The sequence below is a fragment of the Hypanus sabinus genome, chromosome 28 (genome assembly GCF_030144855.1).
Source record: "Hypanus sabinus isolate sHypSab1 chromosome 28, sHypSab1.hap1, whole genome shotgun sequence".
Classification (NCBI taxonomy): Eukaryota; Metazoa; Chordata; class Chondrichthyes; order Myliobatiformes; family Dasyatidae; genus Hypanus; species Hypanus sabinus.
In genome coordinates this window covers 20,228,632-20,256,274 of record NC_082733.1, presented here as the reverse complement: position 1 = coordinate 20,256,274, position 27,643 = coordinate 20,228,632, and positions in this window count along the sequence as shown.

Genomic DNA, 27,643 nt, shown 5'->3' with positions numbered 1-27,643 from the left:
TTCTGGGATGACAACCACACCCTGCAAAAGAAAAGGAAAAAAATGCAGTTGAGAGTTGAAATTTGGTGGGAATGGAAAATGCAGTTTGTAGCCAATTCATCTCCTTCTCACATTTTAGAGAGTAACAGATAGAAAGGACATTTGGATTTGCCAGGATTTTGTCTCATGATGGAGGATGTGCTTGATTGGTTGAATACATTCAATTTGTCCTCCTAAGTTTACAAAGATCACTAGGATCGTAGTGTGAGTGAGTACATATCTGAAGTTATTACCTAGGTTGATGGCATTGATGAGTACACCATTGTAACTCCATTAGTGTCCTTGATGTAACCTGACAACCAGTCAATCCGGACTACTATTTCTTTTCACTGGATGGTGCAATGCAAAATTGGATCTTGTAGGCTCAGAGTGTCTTAGGTTATCTTGTGAGGTATTCTGCAGACTACAACATGGAACAAACTCTTTCAGGGAGATCAGTCAAATGCCCGCAACTCATGAATGTGTGATCAATTATTGCTAAGTTCATTGGATCAGCCCTACCACACCACGGTTTTCTCAGACTTTTTCACCAGCCACTTTGTAGACAGGACAGATAAATACGCAACATTTGAAAAACAAAATTCTACAGATGTTTGAAATCAGAAATAACAGCTGAAAATACGGAAAGTACACAGCGAACGAGGCAGCATCCATGAAGTGAGAAAGCAGAAAGTGTAGAGAAATGCAACAGCTGCACTTCTGTTATTTTTTTCCATTCCCACCAGCAAGGGACTAAACACTCCTTCCAGGTGAAGCACAGGTTCACTTGAAATTCTTAACATTCAGTTCTCACAATGTTTGGCCCTCTACATGAGAAGAATCAACTGCAGACTGAATGGCTCCTTTCCAAAAATCAAAATCAATTCAATGCACATGAGTAAATATGAGCTTTGATTTGCCTGTAGCTTTAGTTTCCTGTCCACTTCCATTCTGACTTCTCTGTGCCTCTTGCACAGCTCCACTTAAGCTAAATGTATTTTATGCTCAAGGAACAACAGTCATTTTCAGATGAGGTGCATTGCTCAGTTTCTAAGACTCGATATTTAATTCAATAATCTTCGAAACAACATCCATTGCATTTCGTGTTGGAGCTAATTAGTTCTGATATAAGGTAATCAATCAGTAACATTGTTATTTTTTATTCTCTCTGCAGAAGCTGCCTGACCTGATGAATGTTTTCAGCATTCCCCTTGACTTCGGGTTTCCAGCAAGTGCAATATTTTTCACTCACTGCGCATGATCTTCACCAGACAGATCAGCTATAATAAACAATCTTACACCACCCTCTTTGAGGCCAGCCCCATAACTACTACTACGTCGACTCAGGTCTAGGGGGCCAGCGTCCCATAACCATTCATGTCATTCCGTCTTCATCTCCACTCTATCCCAGACATTTCCTTTATCACTTCACTCATCTTCTGCAAACTAAAACATATTCAAATCTTTTTTCATTCTGATGAAAGGTCAGCAACCTAAAATGCCAACTTCAGGAGGAGGAAACCAGAGGTCCATGAGCCAGTTCCTATTGGAGGATGAGAGTTGGAGAGGGTCAGCAACTTTAAATTCCTCATTGTTTCAGGTGAACTCTTCTGGGCCTCAAAAAGTAAGTGTCATTACAAAGAAAGCACAGCAGTGCCTTTACTTCCTTAGGAGTTTGCAAAGGTTTAGTATGACATCTAAAAGTGCTTCTGGTTTGAGATGGCATTGGTGAAGCCTAGCAACCACTTTCTGACAGCAAACTACTCCTGCCTGAGAAGTGACTTGAAATAGTTCCAATTTGCCTGCTGGAGCAACAGTTCCACTGCAAATCTTCTTAGGCATTGGTATAATTGAAACTTGCTTGAAGCAGGTGGATCCACAGATCACTGAAGTGAGAGTTTAAAAATCTCAGTGAACTGTCCAGCCAGTTGATTGGCACAGGTTTTATGTACTTAGCCAGGTATCCCACCTGAGTTCTCAAAGAATACAATAAATACTTTATTAATAACGCAATTTCTTGTAAAATTCATGGTAAACAATTACCACAAACAGTGGAGAGGTGAGCGAAGGTGAGGCTGAGTCAGGGGTCGAAGTGTGTGGGTCAAGGGTCATGTGAGGTGAAGTCAAGGTGAGATCAAGCCACGTTTGAGACAAAGCCAGGGAAAGCAGAGATGAGTGAAGTCGGAGAGGAGCAGATGTAGATTCACAGCCCATCCACTTAAACTGAGAGCGAGGTTTGATTGATCTGAGCACCAGATGGATTTAGAAAGGTCAGATATGGGCCAAAACATGGTGGTGGATGTTCTATGCTCTGAGGCATCTTCCGTTAAGATAGTCTGCAAATGCAGCAACCTCTTGGGGTCTGACCAAAGGTGCTTTTTTTGTCTCTGTAAAATGTGTTTTTTAAGATCCAAAGACAATTCTGCTCCAAGAAAATCAAGTACTCCAGACCTATTCCATCAGTAAGCTGCTCATTGATCGGAGTCATTGGACTGTTGTCAATGGCAGAGTCGGCTGAGATTTCAAAGAGGCTGGCTGAGTTGTCAATGGAGACGGTCGGGATATCAGAGGAACACAACATTGCATTGGAGGGACCAGTTTGGGGTATAGAGGAGATGACATGGCAGCAGACTGTGTTGCTGCCCGCTAGTCAGAAGCACTGAAGTTGGTGCAGTGTAACTGTGGGAGATTGTCTGGGACTTTTCTCTTACGATTGCCTTGTTTGGTGGTGAGATTGTCAACATGTCTGTTGTAGCGAGAACTAGGCCTCAAGCCTCATGCTTGCCTGCGGCTGCAGACCAGGTGAGAGACACGGAACTGCTACAGCGTGGTGAGCTCATCTGGGGCCAGGCCTCGTCCATCAGTGCTTCTCTCCTGTGCTCGAGCGATGGAATATCAGGCTGGATTGCGTGCCATTGATTGCTGGTCAGAGTTTTACACTATATATATATGTTTTTTTGAATTAATAGGCTTCTTTGAATTTGCTATTGACCTTATTTGAATGGTTGCTTTCTACTTTTGAATGTTTTGCTCCATGGCCCCAGAGGAAGGTGGTCTTGTTCAGTTGTATCCATGTCTGGCTTGGATAATAATTAAAGTTGATATGATTTGATTTTGGTTTGACTTGCTCTGTGCTGAACTGAGGGTGAGTCTGTGACCTGCTCCGGCTACTCTGCACTCCATGTCTGAGGGTGCTATGATGTTTGCTTGGTTCTGCACTGAACTGAGGGTGAGGCTGTGGCCTGCTCCGGCTACTCTGCACTCCATGTCTGAGGGTGCTATGATGTTTGCTTGGTTCTGCACTGAACTGAGGGTGAGGCTGTGGCCTGCTCTGACTGCTCTGGCTTTCATGTCCAGGGACTCACTTCTATTCTGAATGCTATTTGCTTGCCTTTTACTGTTTGCACAACTTTTTTTTGTCTCTCTCTCTCTCTGCACCTTGAGTGTTTGACAGTCTTTTTTTATGGATTGTTTTAGATTTATATGTTTTGTGGTTTGCCTGTAAGGAGACAACTCACAACGTCATACTAAGTATACAAAAATTAATGGATATGGCCCAGCCCATCATAGGTAAATCTCTCCCTACCATTGAGCACAATGTCAGTGGAATGCAAGTAACATTATCGGAGGCCCCCACCACCCAAGACATGCTTTCTTCTTACTGCTGGCATCCAGAAGAAGATATTTGACTCATGGCACTAGGTTCAGGAATAGCTATTATCTCTCAACCCTCAGGGTCTTGAACCAAAGTGGATAACTTCACTCAATTTCATGTCATCATTGAAATGTACCCACAACCTATGGACTCACTTTCAAAGACTCATCACCTCATGTTCTCAACATTTATTGCTTGCTTATTTACTATTATAATTATTTTTTTCTTTTTTTATTTGCACAGTTTGTGTCTTTTGTATTCTGGTTGAACTCTAGTGTGGTGTTTCATTGACCATATTAAGATTATTATTCTATTATGGATTTATTGAGTATGCCCTCAAGAAAATGAATCTCAGGGTTGTACATGGTGACATATATGTACTTTGATAATAAACTTACATTGAACTTTGAATTTTGAAATTGTGGTTATCCAGTTGCTAGCCATAACTTTTCCGTGTCGAGACGAAGTGTTGCTATCAGCTTATATCATCAGTTTAAGCGGAACATTTAAAAATATTTTTACATTTGTGGTGTAAAAAAACTTGAGGGTCAAATTAATCAGTTCATTTTTAAACAGGAATAAACCACCAAAGCAGGCCTTTTTCTTGGAATTAGCATCATCACTTTTTCCACAGCTACTAAATTTAACAAATCACACAGAAATCCAGAGACTGAATCAAGAGCACAAAACTTCAACCCTTAGCACATGTATCTGAGAAACAAAATTAACTGCATTCCATTCCACTGTCAGCTGAGAAAGACTCTAATCCTTTATTGCTGTTTCTCTTTATTGTCTATTTTTCCCCTCATGGTTATTACTTGCCCTTGTTAATTTCATAAAGGATCCTACCTACCCTGCTCATGGACTGGTTGTCCCACTCCCATCAGGGAGGTTGTTATGTAGCATCCATGCCAGGACAACCAGACTCAAAAACAGTTACTTTTCCCAAGCAGTAAGGCTGATCGACACCTTCACACACAAACCCACCCCTCAACACCCCAAACCACCACTACTTTAACATTTCCTGTCTGAGTCACCTTATGTGTAGACATTTCTGTATCTAGCGTCCCTTTATGTACAAATCATCAACCTATGTATATAAACGATCTTATATATTTATATTTATTATGTTAATTACCTTAGTGCATTGGATCCAGAGTAACAATTATTTAATTCTCCTTTACATGTGTGCACAGGAGATGGCATTAAACAATCTTGAATTTTGAATCTTCAAACTTAGTTTCAGTGAATACTGCAGTTATTCTATTGAATATGGGGCACAGAATCTTCTCAGGTCTAAGCCCAATATAATATGGGCTTTGCCATCATTATACCCTGTCAGCTTAATCTTCTACATCTTTCTCCCTCTTGTGTTTATCTCTTCTTCTCCTTTTCTCAGTTAGCTTCAGTTAGTGGATAGGGGAACGGCAGACAGGTAGGTGGCAGTGAGTGGGAATAAAAGGGGCCTTTTCTGGTTGGCTGTCGATGACTCCTGGTGTTCCTCAGGGGTTAGTATTGGCACTGCCGCTTTCCACATTATTTGTCAATGATTTGGATAATGGAATTGATGGCTTTGTGGCAAAGTCTGCAGATGGTACAAAGATAGGTGGAGCATTAGGTAGTGTTGAGGAAACAATGCAATTACAGCAGGACTTAGACAAATTGGAAGAATGAGCAAAAAAAAAGTGGCAGCTGGAATACAGTGTTGGGCAATGTATGATAATGCATTTTGGGAAAAGCAACGTAAGTGTGGACTATTATCTAAATGGGGAGTAGGTTCAAACATCAGAGGTGCAGAGGGAATTAAGAGTCCTCGTGCAAGACTCCTAGAAGTTTAATTTAGAGGTTGAGTCTGTGGTAAAGAAGGTAAAGGCAATGTTGGCATTTATTTCAAGGGGAATAGAATATAAAAGCAAGGAGATAATGCTGAGCCTTTATAAGGCATGAGTCAGTCTGCACTTGGAGTATTGTCAACAATTTTGGGCCTTATATCTCAGAAAGAATACAATGTTACTGGAGAGAGTCAAGACAAGATTCATCAGGATGATTCCAGGAAGGAAGAGTTTAACATATGAGGAGGGTTTGGTAGCTTTGTGCCTGTGTTCACTGGAATTTAGATGAATGTGGGGTGAATTCATTGAAACCTACCAAATGTTGAAAAGACTAGATAGGATGGATGTGGGGAGGATGTTTCTTGTGGTGGGGGTATCCAGAACTAGAGGGCACAGCCTCAAAATTGAACAGTGACCTTTTAGAACAGAGGTAATGAGGAATGTTTTAGCCAGAGAGTAGTGAATCTGTGGAATGTTCTACCACAGACTGTGGTGCAGGCCAAATCCGTAAGGTGGAAGTTGATAGTTTCCTGATTGGTCAGGGCATCAAAGGATATGGCAAGAAGGCAGGTGAATGGGGTTGAGTGGGATCTGGGATCAGCCATGAATGAAATGGTGGAGCAGACTTGATGGGCTGAATGGCCTAATTCTGCTCCTGTGTTTTATCGTTTTATAGTCTTATGGTCTAACCAGTTAGCTGGATGAAGTACAACTTGAATTTCCTATTATATTTACTAGTGACTAGATCTCATGGCCATTGTTTCATCTTTCTCCTTACATATGTTTGTGGAACTTGGACTAAATCGACCATGCAGATGAAAGAGAGTGGGTGAGTGAGTGAGGGCTGGTCATGGATGTAGCATCCTAGCTGTCTAGATATGCAAGACTGAGCAGTACGATATGGAGAGCAAGCTGTTGCCCATGCAGCAGGCTCCCCCCCTGCATACATCTGATGAACCCAAAGGAACAACAGAGACCGATTCAGTTTGGTCCTAGCAGCATCGCAGGCGTTTGCAGCCAGCATTGAACTCAATGTAGGACTTCCTTACAGACTCCAGATCCGGATTTTCCCTCAGGGTTTACTCCCGAAGCCTTCCTTGTGAATGACTACAGCCACAAGTGATGCACCATCAATAACTCTCTCTGAGACGTGAAGGCGAGATATCAGCTTTTATTGACTGGAAGAAAGAGCAAGCAGTGGTTGACCACCATACTACATCCTGGAGACAGAGAGGCCGGGCTCAGACCTCAATCGCCTTTATACAGGGGTCTGTGGGAGGAGCCGCAGGAGCAGTCAGCAGGGGGCGTGTCCAGACAGGTATCTGTAGTTCACCACAACAAGGCAGCTTGGGGTTGAGATCTGAGGTTTCCTTCTCCTAGTTGAGCTGCTAAACATGGCTGACAAGGTCTATCTACCCAAAGCAACTGGGTTCAAGGTGACAGTAACCCACCTTTACCCGCTCTCCTGTCAGTAGAAATGATTTCACTGGGCTTAGTAGCTAAGCCACGCTTGAGGGCCAGGAGCTGGACTTGGTTGTCAGAGGCTATTTGAGGCACGCACCATTGAAAGCATTTAATAAGAAGTGGAAGCTTGTCCTCACTACCACCCCGGCTGTAACAGCCTTAGGGAACCGGATGAGAAGACATGCTTAAAGTGCCTGTGTATTAGAGTATACTCACTTCTGTGTCATCTTTGACTTGTAAAATCTTAGAGAGTTGCTGCCTCTGGGAACACAGAATCAAGGAATTTGACCTATCAATCTGTGTTAGATTATTCTCTGACTACAACACAGATAGATACATGCATCTAAGCAGCAAAGGGAAAACAGTTCCTTTAGCAGGAAAGAATTTCCACAATAGTCCTGATGTAAATTTGACAGGAATCTTCGAGAAAAGCCATAAACTGTCAAGACATAGATCACAAAACCTGTTCTGAAGTACTGTATCAGAAACTTTTTAATATTTTAATGAATATTGTGCACCTTAACGTAAGTGACATTAGAAGAAATGGAATAATTTGCATTTTAGCCACTCAGTCATTACCCTAAGCAGAGCCATGGTAAACTCCTTTAATCCTGCACATCTGGGATTCTGGTGGTGCAAGATTAGCAGATTTTCCAGACTATTGAATGTCATTCACTATACAAACTCCAATGAACATTTAATTAGCTGTTTTAAATGTTGTATAGTAGAATGATCTATTTTCCATTAATTTTAATAGGCACACAGTAAACAAGTTTCCAATATGTTTTAGAGAAGTATGGAAAATTGAACCATGAGTTTCAAAGAAGTGCTGGGCTTCACAAGAGTTTCAAAGAAGTGCTGGGATTCACAAGAGTTTCAAGAGAGTGTTAGAACCTAGGCCCGCTGTTTCAAGAAAGCATGCAGCCCATGTGCACGTAAAGCAAGTGTATGAACTGGATCTCTGCTGGGTTTCAAAGGAGCACAAGAAGATGGTCTCCAGTGAATGAAAAGGAACATTGGAACCAGGAACCTGGAGCCCTGGTGTGTGAAAGGAAACACAGAAATCAGAACCCAGTTGAGTAGATGTCAGTTCAGTGGGAATTCTGAATAGTCTGGTCACAGATGAACAGTTTTACTGCATTGTACATAGTTAACTACACAGTGAAGCACCTCTCTATTCATGTAGTTACTGCAGCCCCAACTTCAGAAAAGTGTCAGTGTTAGAGAATCATGAAATTTTACTGCACAGATAGAAGTTAACTCCCCTCCCACCACCTTCACTTTCTTTCCAGTCCTGATGAAGGGTCTCTGGCTGACTGTTTACTCTTTTCCATAGATGCTGCCCTACCTGTTGAGTTCCTCCATCATTTTGTGTGTGTTGCTTTTGATTTTCTGTGTCTGCAGATCTTCTCGTGTTTGTTAGTTCAAACATCCTGTCATTCTTTTTTTCCCCAAACTGAAAATTAGAACACCTCTTTAAATTTCTTTTCCAGATCACAATGACCATTTTTGTAAAGTCTTCTCAAATCTCTTCTTTTTTGTTTTCAGTTTTAATCTGTGACTTGCTCATAAACAATGTGAAATTGCCTCCCTTTACCATTTCCTGACATGTTTAAGACAGATTGCTAACTAATGCTAAACAAGGAGCAACATTGGGCTATGAAGCACAGGGAACTGCATACGAGGCTGTTCAAACCTCATTTAATGTGAAACCCAATGATACAGAGCAGACAAACAAAACTTGAATGATTAGTGCATGCAGTAACAAAGCGCCACTAGTGAAAGATCAGCTTCATCCGTTGTAACTTATCCTTTTATAATACTTCTGTTAGAAATGGGATGGTTTTAATTTATAAAAAGACATGACTGAGAAATGGACTGTTGCTCCTTTCGACAGTGTGGTGCATGATGTTATAGTGCCTCATTCTTTAAGGTCTTTGCATTGAACTCTTCAGTTTATGCATGTCTATTGGTATGGAATATTGATTATTCAGATTGAGGTTTGTGATGTTGCAGTGTTCACTGAGCTTGGCAACTAGTTTGCAGACTTTTCATCACCAGTCGATGTGACATCCTCAGTGCGCAGTTGTTGGAGCTTCTCTCTGGAAATGCTCGCATTTATATAGGCTCCTGTTCACTCTCCTTGGTTCTGATTGGCTACCCTTTTAGATGACCTTTCAATTCTATTGGCTCACATTTCTTTGGCTCTTAGGGGATCGTAGATGCTGTTTATTTTGATACGTTTGTTTACAGAAGGAAACCACACTTCTAAAAATTCTTGGGCTTGCTTTGTGTTTACCAGTGCCAACATCTCCATGGTGTTCTGATCATTTCTGACTAAGTGCAGTATGCTGCTCTGAAATAAACCAATTTGTGGGTGAGGAGTGGAGAGACCACACCCTTTGTGATTATCAGTCACAAGTTGGGTATTAATCAATAGTTTAATTTTTCAGTTACTCAGATAACCCCAGTGTTTTCTTTTAGAGCATATTTAGCATGTTTGATGCCACTTAGCAACAAATTAACTAATTTGAAGCTATTGAGTATCTGTAGAGTCAAATGATGTATAAAGACTTATTTGAAAGCATAAATGACAGTGTGATGGACATCAGTTTATTCAACTAAACCTGTAAATCAATCAACTAATTTTGTTGCAGTCCAAGGACATAGGAAGCAGAAAAAGCGAGCATGGCATTAAAAATAGGCAAGCTATTTTGCAACAGAGGAAGTGTGGTATGGAGAGAGGAAAGATAGTATCGTGCTTGAATTTGTGGCTTTACAAGATAGGAGAAATGAAAGAGAATACAGAGGTTGAAGATACTGACACAAATTCAGTGCAAAGCATTCGAAATTCTCCAGCTGCCACTCTTTAATTTGCCACCACTCTAATTAAAATGCAAATTAAAATTATAATTAGCAGCAACCGTATCTCAAAACCCTTCTCACATCTCTCACAAACAACATGCAGAGTTGGTGGACAAAGGTGAAAGGAAGTTTTTGAAAGTTGGGCTCTGTAGGGTTGCGTCATGCCTGATTTAACCTGAGGAGGGAAAGATGGGCCAGACCTTGATAAAGAGATTCCTGAATATGAACGAGCTGTCATGGACTTCACATTCTGTCAGGATGGGTGTGAAAGGTCTTTTTAAATGTCATCACTTTTGCTTTTTGGGTCCAAAGGTGGCACAAGAGGTCAGAGGATCTTATCAAAAGATCTTGGATGACACATTAGCTTCTAATTACTGTGTCATTCATTTAAACTTTGACTGAACAGCATTAGCTTTGCTCATCACCCAATCATGTATGGCTGAAGTTTAAAAGCATTCCAAGCACGTTCAAATTTTGCCCCAATTTTCAACCACTTTTTAAAAAATTGATTGATAATTAACTTGTTTATTTTAGTTTTGTAATGACTTGCTACAGGCAGCTCACTGAGGCAAGTTTTACATCAACATGCTAGGAATGGCAGAAGCACAATATGATCTTGCTATTTGCAAAATATATGGGATAGAGTTCATGCTTTGGAAATAAACAGGAAATGTGGCTCAAATTGTGCTTGAAATTGACGTGAATAGGTTGCAGTTCAAGTTTCTGCTAAAAATTAATTTATATAATCAGAAGCATTATGCCTTCCAGCAATAAAATAACACAACAGCAATAAAATAAAGTTGTTTGTTTCTTTTCATTAAATATTGTTTCTTGGTGTATTTAAGAATGGTAAAACAGTTCATTTTTAGTAATTTAGCTCAAAACGATTTTGATATAAAATATAAACACTTCTAATGAGTGTAATTTCTCCCAAATGTGAATAACTTTCTTTTAATCACTGGTAATGGCTTAAAAACTATTCTGACTCATTTATTAATTTATTGTTGTATACTTGCCAGCTGCTTTGTAAATTAGCTATTTTTTTCAGCAAGCAAAAGGATAAAAAATCATTTTGTCTGTTATATGGTATCTACGAAGAGAATATCAATTCAGAGGGGTTTTCAAAAGCAGGACACTTAATATTCTAATAATTCTGATCTGGGATGCAACGACGTTTATGGGTGGGAGCCACTTCACATAAAATAATTTTTAGATAAATGTCAGAGATTTTGAAAATTTCATTTGATCTGGATTTAATCTGTGTTTTTGAATTTTCATGATGTGTTACGGTGGTTAGATCAATTAAACTTTGATGGGAAAAGCTATCAATATTCTCAAATCACGAGCCTGATTTATTATCCAGGCTGATATCCTATGTCCACTTCAAGCTCCAACCTACGTTCTCATGAAGACCTCACTACCGACCTGTGGATATCCAGTTCATCTGAAAAAAAAGAAGATATATGGCAGACACACGGTGGGATCAGAGAAAAGCAAGTGGCTGCCTTTTAATTGCCCTTCACTATGTTTCCTAAAGCTACAATCAGGGCAGTGTACATTTTGGCAGAAAAGCTGCAAGTAATTAAACTTCAAGCAGGGAAAGGATCTGTAAGGAAAAGAGGAATGTGGATTTTAGATTTCCAAACCATTGGTTTAATTATGGGAATCAGATTTTGATCTGACCTTCAGTGGGATTCAAACCCCCATAAATTTAAGTAGGAATTGTAAAACTTCAGACTAAGAAGAAAGGCACAAATGCATATTGTACTTTGCATATTTTTGTAATGACACAGAATGGTTTTGTTCAGTCTATCAAGCCGAAGACAGCTCTTTTTTTTATGGAATTTATTCTGACCTGTATGCCTAAAAATCCCACTCAGATTCATTAGGGTGTAATGTACAGTGATAAATCAACCTATCAACCAGCATATCTTTAGATCTGCACGAAAGCTGGGGAAACCTCTAAGAACTAAATGAAGAATATAGAGATTGGGATCAAGCACAGATCTTTAGAACTATGAGTCAGCCACACTATTTGTACTGATTCTATTATTTCTATTGAGTTGAATGTTATTAATTTCATTATCCTTTTTTAACTTAATATACCTGTTGCTTTTTTAAGTAGTTATTTCAATTTTAATAACTTATTAAGTGTTGAATTGTATTCCAATTTTGGAAATTTACTTGCAAAGATTTCGTCACCATGCAAGGAAACATTGTCAGTGCACTGTTGATTGTAGTCTGTCCTCCAATTGCAAAATATGGAAAATATCCAGAGATAGCGTTCGGAGGACACACCACAATCAACATGCACTGGCAATGTCTCCTCACGTGGTGAAGAAACAGATGCTAGAAGAGTACCAAGATCGGAGAACAACACAAACCAGCCATCAACCACCCGAGCTACACATCTTCCAAATTATTTATTAAGTGCCTCTGAAAATCACAGTGTCATGCCAGCATGATCATGAAATTAGGAGCAGCTTTTTACAGTGAATACATCTGTATAGAAGTTAAAACAAAAAGAAGATCTTTTGTCATCTCATTTCAAATCACATTCGCGAATGACTGAATATTCATTAAATAGAAACAACCTTATGGAAATAATTTTAAAAATGGAAAAAATCCTTTAAAAAGTATTGGAAAACAAGGGAATCGATATTGTGAATGTCTTGCACATATAAAATCCTAAGAAATCTCTTTCCAACACGCTTTCCTGAGGTGTGTGGTGGTGCTCAATATTCAGATATCTATAAACGAGCTCATCCCTTGATTTACATCTTCTTTGAGTCTGAAACATACTGCTGATGCCGTAAGAGCATGGTAAGATTCTAACAAACCACAGCTCGTGAGCAGTTAACATGATGAAATGTTTCAATATTCTGGACCGCTAGAGTCCCAGTGACTCCATGACACAGTGGTGCAGCTGCTAAAGCTGCCATTTCACAAGTCTAATAATGCAACTTTAAATACAATCTTCATTGTTGCTTGTGTAAAATACTCACATTCTCTCTGGAACTGCACCAACCTGTGTTCTGGTTTCCTCCCACATCCTAATGACATATGGACTGGTAAGTTAATCTGCTATTGTAAATTGCCTCTAGTGTGTACATAAATCATTAAATCTGGATAAGGTGGATTGAAATATGAAGAGGATAAGATGGGACTAGTATATATTAATCCTTGATAGTCAGCATGGTCTTGGTGAGTGAATGGCCTTTTTCTATACTGTACAACTCCATCATATTCTTATCAAATCTTTTTCTTCTTCTAGGGCACTTAGCTCCCCGTGAAGCATATGTCATTGATGACCTCGCGTCTTATTGTTCAAAGTCAATGATATGGTTCATCAATGTTTCTGTAATCCATTGTCTCCATCGCACAGTGGATCGGCCAATGCAGCTTCACAAGAGCTCTGTTGGTCAGCCTTATCCATTTCCATCTCTCACAACAGCAATGTTGGGTTGGACCTTGAGAGAATCCTTTCAAATCTGATTAACTGGGAAGTTCAACAATGGCAGCAACTCCAGAATAATTGTTGGATCCACATGTGAGGGTATAGAGTAATTTACATTTTGAATCCAAGATAATATGGCAAAACATCCTTGTTATTGGGCAAGTTTTGTTACTGTAGTATTAGTGTTTTTGCGTCACAATGCTCAAGACAAAATAAAGTAAAACTGTCCGACACACAATAATATTAGATTACTATATTAGAGGTTTTAAATACATTTTAAAAATATATTTTAAAATATTTAGTCTTTCAACATTGCTGAGTTGGGGAACTAAGTTTTTTGCAGATCTTCAAGAATCAAATGGTTTCACTTTAAAATGATCTTTCATTCTTGAGTCAGAGAACACGCCTTAGCAAATGCCTTATTTTGTGTGCGTTGTTTGTTATTTGCAGACACATAGATAACAATCGCCTATTCACCTAAAACTAAATTACAACGTGTGTTTTAGTCTGGACTGTCTATTATAAGCTAGAGTTTCTTTTTATTATTATTCATGAGCAATTTATAGAGAAAATGTATATTTTCCTGGTCTGTCTATCAAATAAAGGCAAAGAAATTCTTTATTGAAAAATTAATTACAAAATGTATGTTTTCTTATCTGTCTATGATGTATAGACTTAAATTATTCAACAGTCTATGAAAAGATATGCTATGCCATTTCATTGTTTTGCTTAGAATTCCTGCAATACCCTTAGCAAAGTTGAACATATACTATTCTAAGTTAATGTAATTAATTTGAAGAAGTCTGTCTTATTTGTGGTCACTATAAAATTGACAAAATCATTGCTTTGCCAGTGGTGAATGGCACAGGACCATCATGAGCAAGATCAAGAAAGAGCTATCAATCTTGCATTCATTTCTGTGTCACGCCTGGGTCAGCTTTCCTGTGTTGAATCAAATTAAACTGCATGTTCTAATCATGCTGCTGCCATTCTGTTAAGTTTCACTGTCACAACTTTACTTCCACCTTCTTCTTCTCAGCCTTGACATCTCGATCTCGTATGAGTGTCACAATGTGTTTAGTGTGTGTCAGTCTCTTTTGTAAGCCTTTTACTGTTCTGACCAATCCACTAGATTTCCATAGGGTGAGAGTACCAAGGAATAACTAATAGTCTGTCCAGGAAAATCCCGAACTTACATTGTTCACTGTTACATTCTACTATAGACTATTTATCGTAATGTTAAGTTCTTTTGTCATTTTCATAATGCTGCAGATTCGATTTGGCCATGATCCAATTTCTTTTATAATGGTACAAATCTCCTTTTAGATTTGTAAGCTATATTTCACTTTAATCAAAAAGGTAGCGAAGCAGGAATGGCTGTTGAATATTATTTCATACTAAAGTAGCAGATCGTGTCAGATAAAAGGAGCAAATGCCATTGCAAATGTTGATCTTTTTTTAATAAAACTTTTATCTTAAATTATCATCCAAACAAATTTTTAAATTGCTGTATTAATGTACATGTGGTTTTATTTAATTTAGAGATAGAGTGTAGGTGGAACCATCCCTTCTGTCCTAATGAACCTCACCAAACAGAAACCCACCTATTTACCACTAGCCTAATCGCAGAAAAAGTCACAAAGATCAATTAGCAGACTGACTGGCACATTCTTGGACTGTGGGAGGAAACCAGAGCACTCAGGGGAAACCCAGGTGTTTCACAGGGAGAACGTTCAAACTCTTTATGTTTGGCGGCAGAATTGAACTCAGAACTCTGAACTGCTCCAAGCTGTAATGTTAACTGTTACAATACAATGGCTATACCGTGGTGTAGTGGTTTTGGTAAAGGAGCAACATTAAAAACCCTGGAGAATTTATCAAGGTATATGGCACTAGAGAATTTTAATTCCAACAATTGAATGAATAAATCTCTCAATAACTAAGCAGATTTTAATTTTAATTATCCATCTGGTTCACTGATGTCCTTCAGAGAAGAAAATCTGCCAAGGTTAGTTTATCTGGCCTGTAGATGACACCAGTCCCATTAATATGGTTGATTCATAATTGCCTTGGTTTAAGAGAAATTGGAGAGGACAATAAATGCCAGCTATATCCTGTGAACGAATTGGTTTAACAAAAATAACAGAGCTCAGAATCCAATCTACATGTTTTCAAATAAATATTACTTTGTGGTGTTGTCTGATTTAACAGTAAGATTTCAGTATATACATTAAAATCTCATAGAACTGTGGTGTTGGCTGATTTAATAGTAAGATTTCAGTATATATATTAAAATCTCATAGAACGATCAATTACTAATCACATTATTCTGTTCAGAGAATCAGATAATGGGTCTGCCCATTAGAAGGTCCTCAAGCCACTTGGCTTCTACCAGGTCCTTAACAGAGCTGTTTATTTAATCCTGTTCTTCCCCACTTGCTTTGTATGGTTCTGCAAATATTTATCCAATTCTGTTTTGAATGTCAAAATTGAATTCATCTCCCTCTCTGGAGCTGTATATTAACATTATAAAGAGAAGAGTTGGGCAAAACTCCTAGGTAAAGTTGACTGATGCCAGTACTCATATTTCACCAAATTTTAATAGAAATTTCCACAAATTGCCCAGTTTTCTCTTGCCTTAAAATTAGGCAGTGTACAGTCATCAGTTCACCTGGGGCACTGACAAATATTATACAACCCATCTCTTAAAAAGAAGCGATTGCACATGAAAACACAGACTGCATATCTGTATGCCAACAGGTCCACAGGCAATTGCCATGCAACACAGGTTTGCCGCTGCTCACTTGGTTAAGCCAAGGAATTTCAATAATGGTCCCAAACGTGCAGCACCATTCTATGAAATCCAGTAATGCCAGTATTTACAGTGGGTTGATGCATGTGACTCCCAAAATTGCACATATTTTATATCCACAACGTGCATCTGGTGTTGCTTAATTGTATAAAATCCTACATGCACATTGATGTAAATCATTCTTCAGAACCATGGAAGGTTGACTCCTGATTAGTGGTATCATATGGCATGTTTCAAACAAAAAACTATTTCTGAGCAATTATCTCCACAATATACTGAAAGTTTAATTTATATGTTAAAGTAAAATGCTTTGCGTTTATATCTTAAAGTAAAATTCGATACACAATATGCCAAGGCAAAAAAAAAAATCACACACTGTACTGATTGGACACTTCTATAATTTTCTTTCCCTCTGCCCTGATGCTGTTTACCCAACGTTATTTAAAGTAATGAGCAACATGTTAATAATAACAATTGCCATTTCTAGAATATCTCTAACACAATAACACCTATGTAAAGACTTTAATCTTAATCTTAATGAGTCCTATTACTCTCAGTGTTTGTGCATCCCATCCTTGTACTAAATGATACTTCTCTTGCATATCTGCTTGGCTGTAACGAACAAAGAGAATGTGATGAGATATTATTGCTGTGCACATTTATGACATAACAAAATATTCAGCAATCACAACTAGGGCTACACCCAGTTCAACCAATGAGCCAGTGCAACGTTTAAAAATAAATAAGCATAGGAATTTGTTATAGAAGTGTTAAGCGCAACATTAATGAAGCTGCAAAATGCATTTATCAAAGTTGCATATCTGACAAATCTGTCAAAATGTGTGTGTGTGTGTGTGTGCGTGCGCGCACATGTTGGTGCATGGCCAAGTGGATAATTCAGTCTAATGATCTGAAGGTTGCTAGTTTGAGCCTCAGCTGAGGCAGCGCGTTGTGTCCTTGAGCAAGGCAATTAACCATACATTGCTCTGCGACGACGCCGGTGCCAAGCTGTATCGGCCTAGTGCTCTTCCCTTGGACAACATTGGTGGCATGGAGAGGGGAGACTTGCAGCGTGGGCAACTGCTGGTCTTCCATACAACCTTGCCCAGGCCTCAGTCAACATCAAAATCGATGGACAGCCGAAGAAGAAATGTGTGTTTGTGTGTGTGTGTGTGTGTGTGTGTGTGTGTGTGTGTGTGTGTGTGTGTGTGTGTGTGCGCGCGCACGCGTGTGTGTATGCATGTTTGGAAAAGAGAGACTGGCAGTTTCATACCCTATTTACACTTGAGAAGATTGTTGTAAAGGTTTTGTTGCACAAGCTGAGATGGGAAAATTTAATGGAACCCATTGGAGCCATGGTGTGACAGTGGTGAATGATCAGGTTAGTAGATGGGATTCCAGTCAAGCTGATGTCCTTTATTGATCTTTGTGACTGCTCTACCTAAGGGAAGTGTGATCTAGCCAGTGTACTGTAAGGGCTTAGCAAAACTGTAGAATAATTTTTTATCATTTTTTATCATTTTTTTTAACAGAGGAAAAGGGGTCTCTCCGTCTGATTGATTTTTCAACATTTCCCTTAAGAACTTCTCTGCAGAATTATTCTACTCAGGACTGGAAATTGTGGCCCACATGCATAAAAGGCTTTGGCATTCACTTGCCCAGATCTCACAGGCAGAAATGATAGCTTGAATTCCATTGTTTGTTAACCGATGGAAGTATCACCTACAGTCATTTGTGAACATCCACTGAATGGACCATGACCAATAAGAAACTGCCATTAAGGGACATATTAAGGCCATATGCTGCACAAGCATAGTAACAGGGATTTATTAACAGCTTTCTCACCTTAATACAATAAGGAGCCAGACACAGATGGTCCACAGTTAGAGGTTCAAATGATATTGCTTCATCAATGATGTGTATGCTTTTTATGATTTTTCTGCTTACAAAGAGGAATTATTAATTGCAATCAGATAGATTCATTAGTGATCCTTATCGGAAAATGCTGTGATTAAAGTCTACACAGCTGTGAAATCAATAATAAAAAGAATCATTACTGATGAAGCCAAAAATACTGTAACTGTCTGACACACAGTCTTTGTCACAACAAGCTCCATAGTTGGACATACATTATCTTTTTCAGAAGATATCTGGGTGAAGCATGAAGTCTAGAATAATCTGTTGACTGAGGGACCTGTGTAGTGTGAGAAGTTGTGCTCAAAAATGACCTTGAAAAACAGCATTGTTATGAAAAGCACATCAAAATGAACACTCTATATCACTTAGGTGGCCAAAACCTTGACAAACAGTGGTGTAAGCATGGCAGATAATGACTGATGCAAAACATTGTGCCCATTGATCCATCTTTGCAGTGGAGGAATATGAAGGGTAATGTCAGTAAATTAATTGAGTCCACATCATTGCCTGTTAGTAAAGGTTTGAAGAAAATAAAATGAGGGAGATAGCTAATACCACTGAAATATTTCACCACCCAGCAGAGGAATCAATTATTGTAAATTTGCCTAAATGGCCAAAATGAAAGATTGACCTTTTAACTGGGCAGAATGTCTCAATATTTATGTTCTAATTGCCCTTGGGTGGGTTACAGTGAACTGCCTTCTTAACCCCTACTGTCCATGTGGAGAATGTACTCCTATCAAGCTGATTGGTGTTCTGATTATAGAATGATAAAGGGGCCATGACAGAATTTCAAAGCAGGATTATGCACGACCTGCAGGAACGTAATAGAAGAACACAGGAGCTAACTGAAAACTTTAACATGATAGACACATTTACTTTGCTCGTGCGACTTGGGAAAATGCATGATAGATTTGTGGAATAAGATCAAGTGGAACCACAGGCAGATTTATTTCCAATATTTTCTCATATTTTCTTACAACATAGCAGGAGACCATTCAGCCTGCTGGGTCTATACTGGCTTTCAGGGTATTCCCATTACTCTGATCTCCTACCCTTACTTTCCCTGGGACCTATGCTTGGTGGCCACTTTATTAGGTACATGTATCCACCTGTTGTTAATGCAAATATCTAATCAACCAGTTATGTGGTAGTAACTCAATGCACAGAAGCATGCAGACATGATCAAGAGGTTCAGTTGTTGTTCAGACCAAACACCAGAATGGAGAAGAAATGTGATGTAAGTGCTTTTGATTGTGAAATGGTTATTGGTGCTAGACGGGGTGATTTGATTGTATTAAAAACTGCTGATCTCCTGGAATTTTCATGCACAACATGGCCAAAGTGAAAGATTGACCATTTAACTGGGCAGTAAGTCTCAATATTTATGTTCTATTTGTCCTTAGGTGTGTGATAGTGAACTGCCTTTCTCCTTTCAAGGAGAAAGGAGAATGTTCTCCTTTCAAGCCGATTGGTGTTCTGATCAGGGAAAGATAAAGGGACCGTGACAGAATTTCAAGGCAGGATTATGCACAGAATGGTGTGAAAAACAAAAGGGAACATCCAGTTTTGGGGGCAAAAATGTCTTTTTTAAAGAGTGAGGTCAGAGGAGAATGGCCAGAATGGATCAAGCTAGCAATAATGTGATAGTAACTTAAATGACTACATTTTACAACAATCATGTGCAGATGAGCACCTCTGAATGCACAACACATCAAACCTTGAAGTGGATGGGCTTCAGGAGCAGAAGTCCATAAACATACATTCAGTGGTCACTTCACTAGGTACCTAATAAAGTGGTCACTGAATGTATTTTCTTCCACATACCCATCAACTCCACCTGAATCTCCTGCCAAGTACCTACAGCGGGGTAACCTATAATAGGCATTTTATCAACTTAAACTTCCCTGGACATGAGAGGAAGCCAGATGTCTGCTATCATAGGGAAATTTTGAAAATTCCACTTTTCAGGAAGGCCTTTGACAAGGTGCAACAAGTTAAGAGCCCATGGTATTGCAGGAAAGATACTAGCATCGATAGAATGCTGGTGGAATTATTTGCAACAGGCATCTCTGGAGACTGGAGACCAAGTTTTATGTATATTAAAGGAAGAGGTTGATAGATTCTTAATTGGTCAGGGCATAAAAAGATATGGGTAGAAGGCAGGAGACTGGGGCTAAGAGGAAGATTGGATCAGCCATGATGAAATGGCAGAATAGTTTTGATGAGCCAAGTAGTCTACTTCTGCTCCTATTTCTTATGGTCATATGGCCTAAGATTGGCTGACAGCAGGAGTCAAGGAGTGGGAATAAAGGGGCCTTTTTTGGTTGACTGCTGGTGGCTAGTGGTGTTGGGAAGGCTGGCTTTCATGTTAAATGTGAATGATTTGGATGACAGAATTGATGGATTTGTGGCCAAGCTTGCAGGTAATACGAAGTAGCAGAGGGAAGGCAGTATTGACGATTCAGGGAGTGTGCAGAAGGACTTGGACAGATTAAGAGAGTGAGCAGAAGAAGTAGCAGATTTAATACAATGTCGGGAAGTGTATGGTCTTGCACTTTGATAGAAGTAATAAAGGTATAGACTATTTTCTAAGCAGAGAACAGATTTAAAAGTCAGAGGTGTAAGGGTATTTGGGAGTCCTAGTCCAGCATTCCCTAAAGGTTAACTGGCTGATTGAATCAGTAGCAAGGAAGGCAGATTTAGAGTACTGGAGTATAAGAACAAGGATGTAATGCTGAGGCTTTATGGATCCAGATTTCAGTATCTGCAGTCTTATGTGTCTCAAGCATTAACAGCATCCTGGGTGAACTGCTGTAGCTGAGATATGATGGCCTTTGAAATGAAAATCGATTCAAACATAATAAGATATAGTAGCATAAGGAGGCCATTCATACCATCGAATCTGCTCTGCTATTCAATCATAGGCTGATCCAATTCTTCCAGTCATCTCCATTTCCCTGCTTTTTCAGAATCAGAATGAGAATCAGAATCAAGTTTATTATCACTGACAGCATGTGACGTGAAATTTGTTAAATTAGCAGCAGCAGTTTAAAGAAATATCTAAACTAGCAGAGAGAAAAAAAATAAAAAAAAATAAACAAGTAAATCAATTATGTACAGTGAATAGATTTCTTTAAAGTGCAAAAACAGAAATACTGTTTATTTAAAAAAAGTGAGGTAGTGTCCAAAGATTCAATGTCCATTTAGGAATCAGATGGCAGAGGGGAAGAAGCTGTTCCTGAATCGCTGAGTGTGTGCCTTTGGGCTAGTACCCAAGATGGAGCTGACTAGATTTACAACCTTCTGCAGTTTCTTTCGGTCCTGTGCAGTAGCCCCTCCATCCAAAACAGTGATGCAGCTTTCAAAATGCGCTCCATGGTACAACCATAGAAGTTTTTGAGTGTATTTGTTGACATGCCAAATCTCTTTGAATGAAATATAGCCGCTGTCTTGCCTTCTTTATAATTATATCGATATGTTGGGACCAGGTTAGATCCACAGAGATGTTGACACCCAGGAACTTGAAGCTGCTCACTCTCTATACTTTTAATCCCTCTATGAGGATTGGTATGTGTTCTTTCGTTTTACCATTCCTGAAGTCCACAGTCGGCTCTTTCATCTTACTGATGTTGAGTGCCAGGTTGTTCCTGCGGCACCACTCCATTAGTTGGCATATCTCACTCCTATATGCCCTTTCATCACCACCTGAGATTCTACCAACAATGGTTGTATCATCAGCAAATTTATAGATGGTATTTGAGCTATGCCTAGCCACACAGTCATGTGTACATAGAGAGTAAAACAGTGGACGAAGCACACATCCCTGAGGTGCTCCAGTGTTGATCGTCAGCAAGGAGGATATGTTATCACCAATCTGCACAGATTGTGGTCTTCCTGTTAGGAAGTCAAGGATTCAATTGCAGAGGGAGGTAAAGAGGCCCAGGTTCTGCAACTTCTCAATCAGGATTGAGGGAATGATGGTATTAAATGCTGAGCTATAGTCAATGAAGAACATCCTGACGTAGGTACTTGTATTGTCCAGGTGGTCTAAAGCCGTGTTAAGAGCCATGGAGATCATGTCTGTTGTTGACCTATTGTTGCGGTAGGCAAATTGCAATGGGTCCTAGTCCTTGCTGAGGCAGGAGTTCAATCTAGTCATGACCAACCTCTCAAAGTATTTCATCACTGTCGATCTGAGTGCTACCGAGTAATAGTCATTAAGGCAGCTCACATTATTCTTCTTAGGCACTGATATAATTGTTGCCTTTTGAAGCAAGTAGGGGCTTCTTCCCATAGTAGTGAGAGGTTGAAAATGTCCTTGAATACTCCTGCTAGTTGGTTGGCATGGGTTTTCAGAGACTTACCAGCTACTCCATCGGGACCTTCTGCTTTGCAAGGGTCCACTCTCTTTAAAGACAGTCTAACATTGGCCTCTGCGACAGAGATCACAGGGTCATCAGGTGCAGCAGGGATCTTCACAGCTGTCGCTGTGTTCTCCCTTTCAAAGCATGCATAGAAGGCATTGAATTCATCTGGTAGTGAAGCATCACTGCCATTTTTGCTTTGTAGAAAGTAATGTCTTGCAGAGCCTGCCAGAGTGGCTGTGCATCCAATGTTGCCACCATACTTTTTCAAAATTGTCTCTTCATCCCTGAAATAGTGGTTTTCTGATACAGGCCTGGGTTGCCAGACTTGAATACTACAGATCTAGCCTTCAGCAGATGATGTACCTCCTGGTTCATCCATGGCTTTTGGTTTGGGTATGTACAATAAGTCTTTGTGGGCACCCACTCATCCACACAGGTATTCATGAAGTCATTAACAACTGCAGCATACTCACTCAGGGTCAAAGGTGAATTGTTGAATACAGTCTAGTCCTCCGATTCAAAGCAGTCCTGTAGGCTCTTTTGTACTTCCCTCTTCCATACCTCTTGGTCCTCACTGCTGATGCTGCAGTCTTCAGTGTCTGCCTATACTCAGGGAGCAGAAGTACAGCTAGGTGATCAGACTTTCCAAAGTGACCTTTGATGCCCTGACTAATCAAGAACCTATCCATTTTTGCCTTAAATACACCTCCACAACCGCTCATGGCAACAAATTCCACAGATTTACCACCTTCTGACTAAAGTAATTTCTCCACATCTCTGTTTCAAATGGATGTCCTTCAATCTTGAAGTCGCGTCGTCTTGTCCTAGACTACTTGATTATTTCAGGCCTTTTATCATCTGGAATTTCTATGAGATCCCCCTCATTCTCCAGAACTCCAGGGAATACTGCCCAAGAGTTGCCAGACGTTTTTGATATGGAAGCCCTTTCATTCTGGAGAATCTTCTCTGAACCCTCTCCAATGTCAGTATATCCTTTCTAAAATAAGGAGCCCAGAACTGCACACAATACTCCAAATTGCAAGAAATAATGGTAACCATCAAGGTAGACACAAATTGACTGTGAAAACATTGAGATAAATAATCCTGAACAGTAGGAAGTGATTTATACAGAAAGGACCAGAATGTGCGAGACTCCACCAGTCTCAAAAGGATCAATACACATTCCTTAGATACTGACTTAATGAATGCCATTCTGTTATGACACGGTTTGAAAACACATCCCAACATCATGGCTTTCAGTAAGGTTATAACTGTAGTTAGTATTAGCAACCTAAGATATGAACTTAGGACACAATTCTGGCAATAATTGTTTAGAAGCTACAAAGAACAACAGTGAGAAAAATTCCACTTAATTCACAGAGTTATTAAACAGAGCAAAGTCAATATCTAGCTACATGTTAGATTATGCTGGGGACAACAATGAATTTGTTTCCTGAATACTTTGTGTGTACCTTATAGATTTTGGGCTGCTGATCATGGAAGTCACCATGAAATTTCCTTATTGTCCACAGTTTTTTGAAATTGCGTACATCTGTTATTTCAACTCATAATTCAAGTCAGAATAACTGATAGCAAGTTGAAGGAAGGCATTTTTATTGCTTCACAAATCAAACAGGTCAACAATGATGGGCAATTCAAAGTACTTCTAGCTGGACTGGAGAAGCTTGCATGGAAGGCTTTCAAGGATGCTGCTGAAAATGTTCTTGGCAACTACAGAACACCAAACAACGTGCAGCTGGTTGACAACATGCTTCAAGTGTACAAAACCCAAGAAGTGAAACATGTCAGTAAAGACTTGTTTTCTTCCCTGAAAATCTTGGCATTATCAATGACAAGCGTGGTGAAAGGTTTCATCAGGACATTGTGGTCATGAAGAAGTGTTATTAGGCAACTGGAATTTGTCAGCGCTGGCTGATTATTGTTGGGCACTTAAGTGAGAAGTCTCAGCCACTGAGTACAAATGAAAAACATCAGCAAAACATTTTTAGCATAGTTGAACAGCTACAAATTGTCAGCACTGTGCATTAGATTCAATAAAAGTTAATTTTTGTTTCCAAATTCCTACAGGTACAATTGTCTGAAATTATATGTGTTCAGCATCAAACAGTCTATCATAGCTAAATGAATTTCTAAGAAAGCAACACCAGAAAAAAATTGTTTTCAAGTGTTACTATTGTTAACTGTTTTATAATGATCTTCATAGAGGCAAGAATAGAACAATTAAAATGAATATAGCACCTTTCATTTAAATAAACTTACCAGAGTATTTTACAAGACTTCAATCAAAGAAAACCACGCGAGGAGAAATTTGGGCATCCAACCAAAAGTTTAATCGTTGCAATATTTAAAGACAGCTCTTAAATGAGGGAAGAAAATTTGAAAGATGGAACAATTTATGAATGGTACATAAGAATTTATTGAAGGTATTGCTGCATAGGATGGAGAAATGGAAGAATTGAAAAGGAAAACAATGAGCAGAATACCCAAATTGTGGAACTGTCCTTCTGATATAATGTTTGTTTTTCCCCTCCTAGAAAGAATTGCATTTATGTAGCATCTTTCCTATATCTATTAGAATGTTCCAAAGGACCTTGCATTCAATGAGACAACTTGAAGTGTAGTCACTTTGGTACAATAAGAATCATGGCAGCCTGTTTTATGTCCCAGAAACAGCAATGTGACAATCAACAAAAAATCTATTTTAGTAACGCTGATAGAGGGAGAATTATTGTTTAGGACATCAGAGACAAGTCTTCTCCTTGTGCCATGGGATCTTTTGCATCCACTAGAGGAAAAAAGATGGAACTTTGACTGTGCATCTCATCCAAAAGATGACACCTCTTATGGTTTCAATTGCCCTCAGACTTGCACTGATAAGCGACCTGGGTTCCACTGCTCAAACTGAGAAATACAGCGAAAGTTTGGAAATGGGATTGAATGCAGTGACTGAATTTGTTGATGATTGAAAAGTCCACACCAGAGAAGACTCTGCTTTAATATTTAGTAAGTATTGTGATCTGTTTAAGAAGATTGGGGTATCTGCTTGTAGAATTTGTAGTGTCAAGTTAGTGTATAGCTCCTATCAGAATTCTGAGGAAAGATGCTACTGGCTGGTCACAATTATCAAAGGAGAGTTTGCTATGTAAGTTAGCCTCGTCAATAAGGTTTATATTGACGGCTATACATTGTGTGTTCCATGTGGGTGGCAGGAGATTCGGCTGAGCAAACGAGAAAGGAAATAATTGCGGAACGGGATTGATCTGAGGGCCAGAAGAGAATTAATGGGTTGAATGACCTCTTTCCCTGTTAGAAGTATGAAATGCTGGGTGATCCAGGGACAATAAACTCCTTTTCATTGAAGATGAATATGCATGTTGATGCTTTAAATCAATTAATGATTGGAGTGTGAAACCTGATAGTGCTCAACTCGAGGCTGTAATTATTATTGGCAAACCCATCAACTAAAGAGAATTGCAACAACTTCATGAAAAAGTAACTTGCATAAAAGAAATTCAATTCAGACAGATCTACCACTTCAGATGATGAACACCAATACAAATTTCAACATTGTGACTTAAAATTTGGTCAAGAACTCTTCTTGAATCTGAATCGATCTTTGAATGTAGATTTCTCTCATTCCAGAGGAGCCTAGAAGGGACATGCAGGTATTTTTTTCTAGAGTACCATTGTCATCACAGTGCGCCATGTTGTATTTATTCTTGGCAAATTTTTCTACAGAAGTATTTTGCCATTGCTTTACATAGAAACATAGAAAACCTACAGCACAATACAGGCCCTTCGGCCCACAAAGTTGCGCTGAACATGTCCCTACCTTAGAAATTACTAGGCTTACCTATAGCCCTCTATTTTTCTAAGCTCCATGTACCTATCCAAAAGTCTCTGATGCACCATTAATAACACACTCTGAGACGTAAAGTTGAGATATCGGCTTTTATTGACTGGAAGAAGGAACAAGCAGTGAGTGACCACCATACTACATCCTGGAGACTGAGAGGCTGGGCTCAGGCCTTGATCGCCTTTATACAGTGGTCTGTAGGAGGAGCCACAGGAGCAGTCAGCAGGGGGCATGTCCAGACAGGTGTATGTAGTTCACCACAGTCACTTAAAGGACCCTATCATATCCGCCTCCGCCACTGTTGCTGGCCGCTCATTCCATGTACTCACCCCTCTCTGAGTGAAAAACTTACCCCTGACATCTCCTCTGTACCTACTCCCCAGCACCTGTGTCCTCTTGTGGCAACCATTTCAGCCCTGGGAAAAAGCCTCTGATTATACTCATGATCAATGCCTCTCATCATCTTATACACCATTATGAGGTCACCTCTCATCCTCCGTCACTCCAAGGAGAAAAGTCCGAGTTCACTCAACCTATTCCCATAAGGCATGCTCCCCGGTCCAGGCAACATCCTTGTAGATCTCCTCTGCACCCTTTCTATGGTTTCCACATCATTCCTGTAGTGAGGTGACCAGAACTGAGCGCAGTACTCCAAATGGGGTCTGACCAGGTTCCTAAATAGCTGCAACATTACCTATCGGCTCCTAAATTCAATTCCATGATTGATGAAGGCCAATACACCATACACCTTCTTAACCACACAGTCAACCTGTGCAGCTGCTTTGAGTGTCTTATGGACTCGGACCCCAAGATCATTCTGATCCTCCACATTGCCAAGAGTCTTACCATTAATACTATATTTGGCGGAATATAGTATTACTGACAAACCAAAATGAACCACTTCACACTTTGTTGAACGCCATCTGACACTTCTCAGCCCAGTTTTGCATACTATCAATGTCCATCTGTAACTGCTGACAGCCCTCCACACTATCCACAACACCTCCAACCTTTGTGTCATTAGCAAACTTACTAATCCATCCCTCCACTTCCTCATCCAGGTCATTTATAAAAATCACAAAGAGTAAGAGTCCCAGAACAGATCCCTGAGGCACTCCACTGGTGACCGACCTCCATGCAGAATATGACCCATCTACAACTGCTCTTTGCTACATCTACTGCTCTTCCTTCATCAATGTGTTTAGTCACATCCTCAAAAAATTCTAACAGACTTGTAAGGCATGACCTGCCATTGAAAAAGCCATGCTGACTATTCTTAATCATATTATGCCTCTCCAAATGTGCATAAATCCTGCCTCTCAGGATCTTCTACATCAACTTACCAACCACTGAGGTAAGACTCACTGGTCTATAAT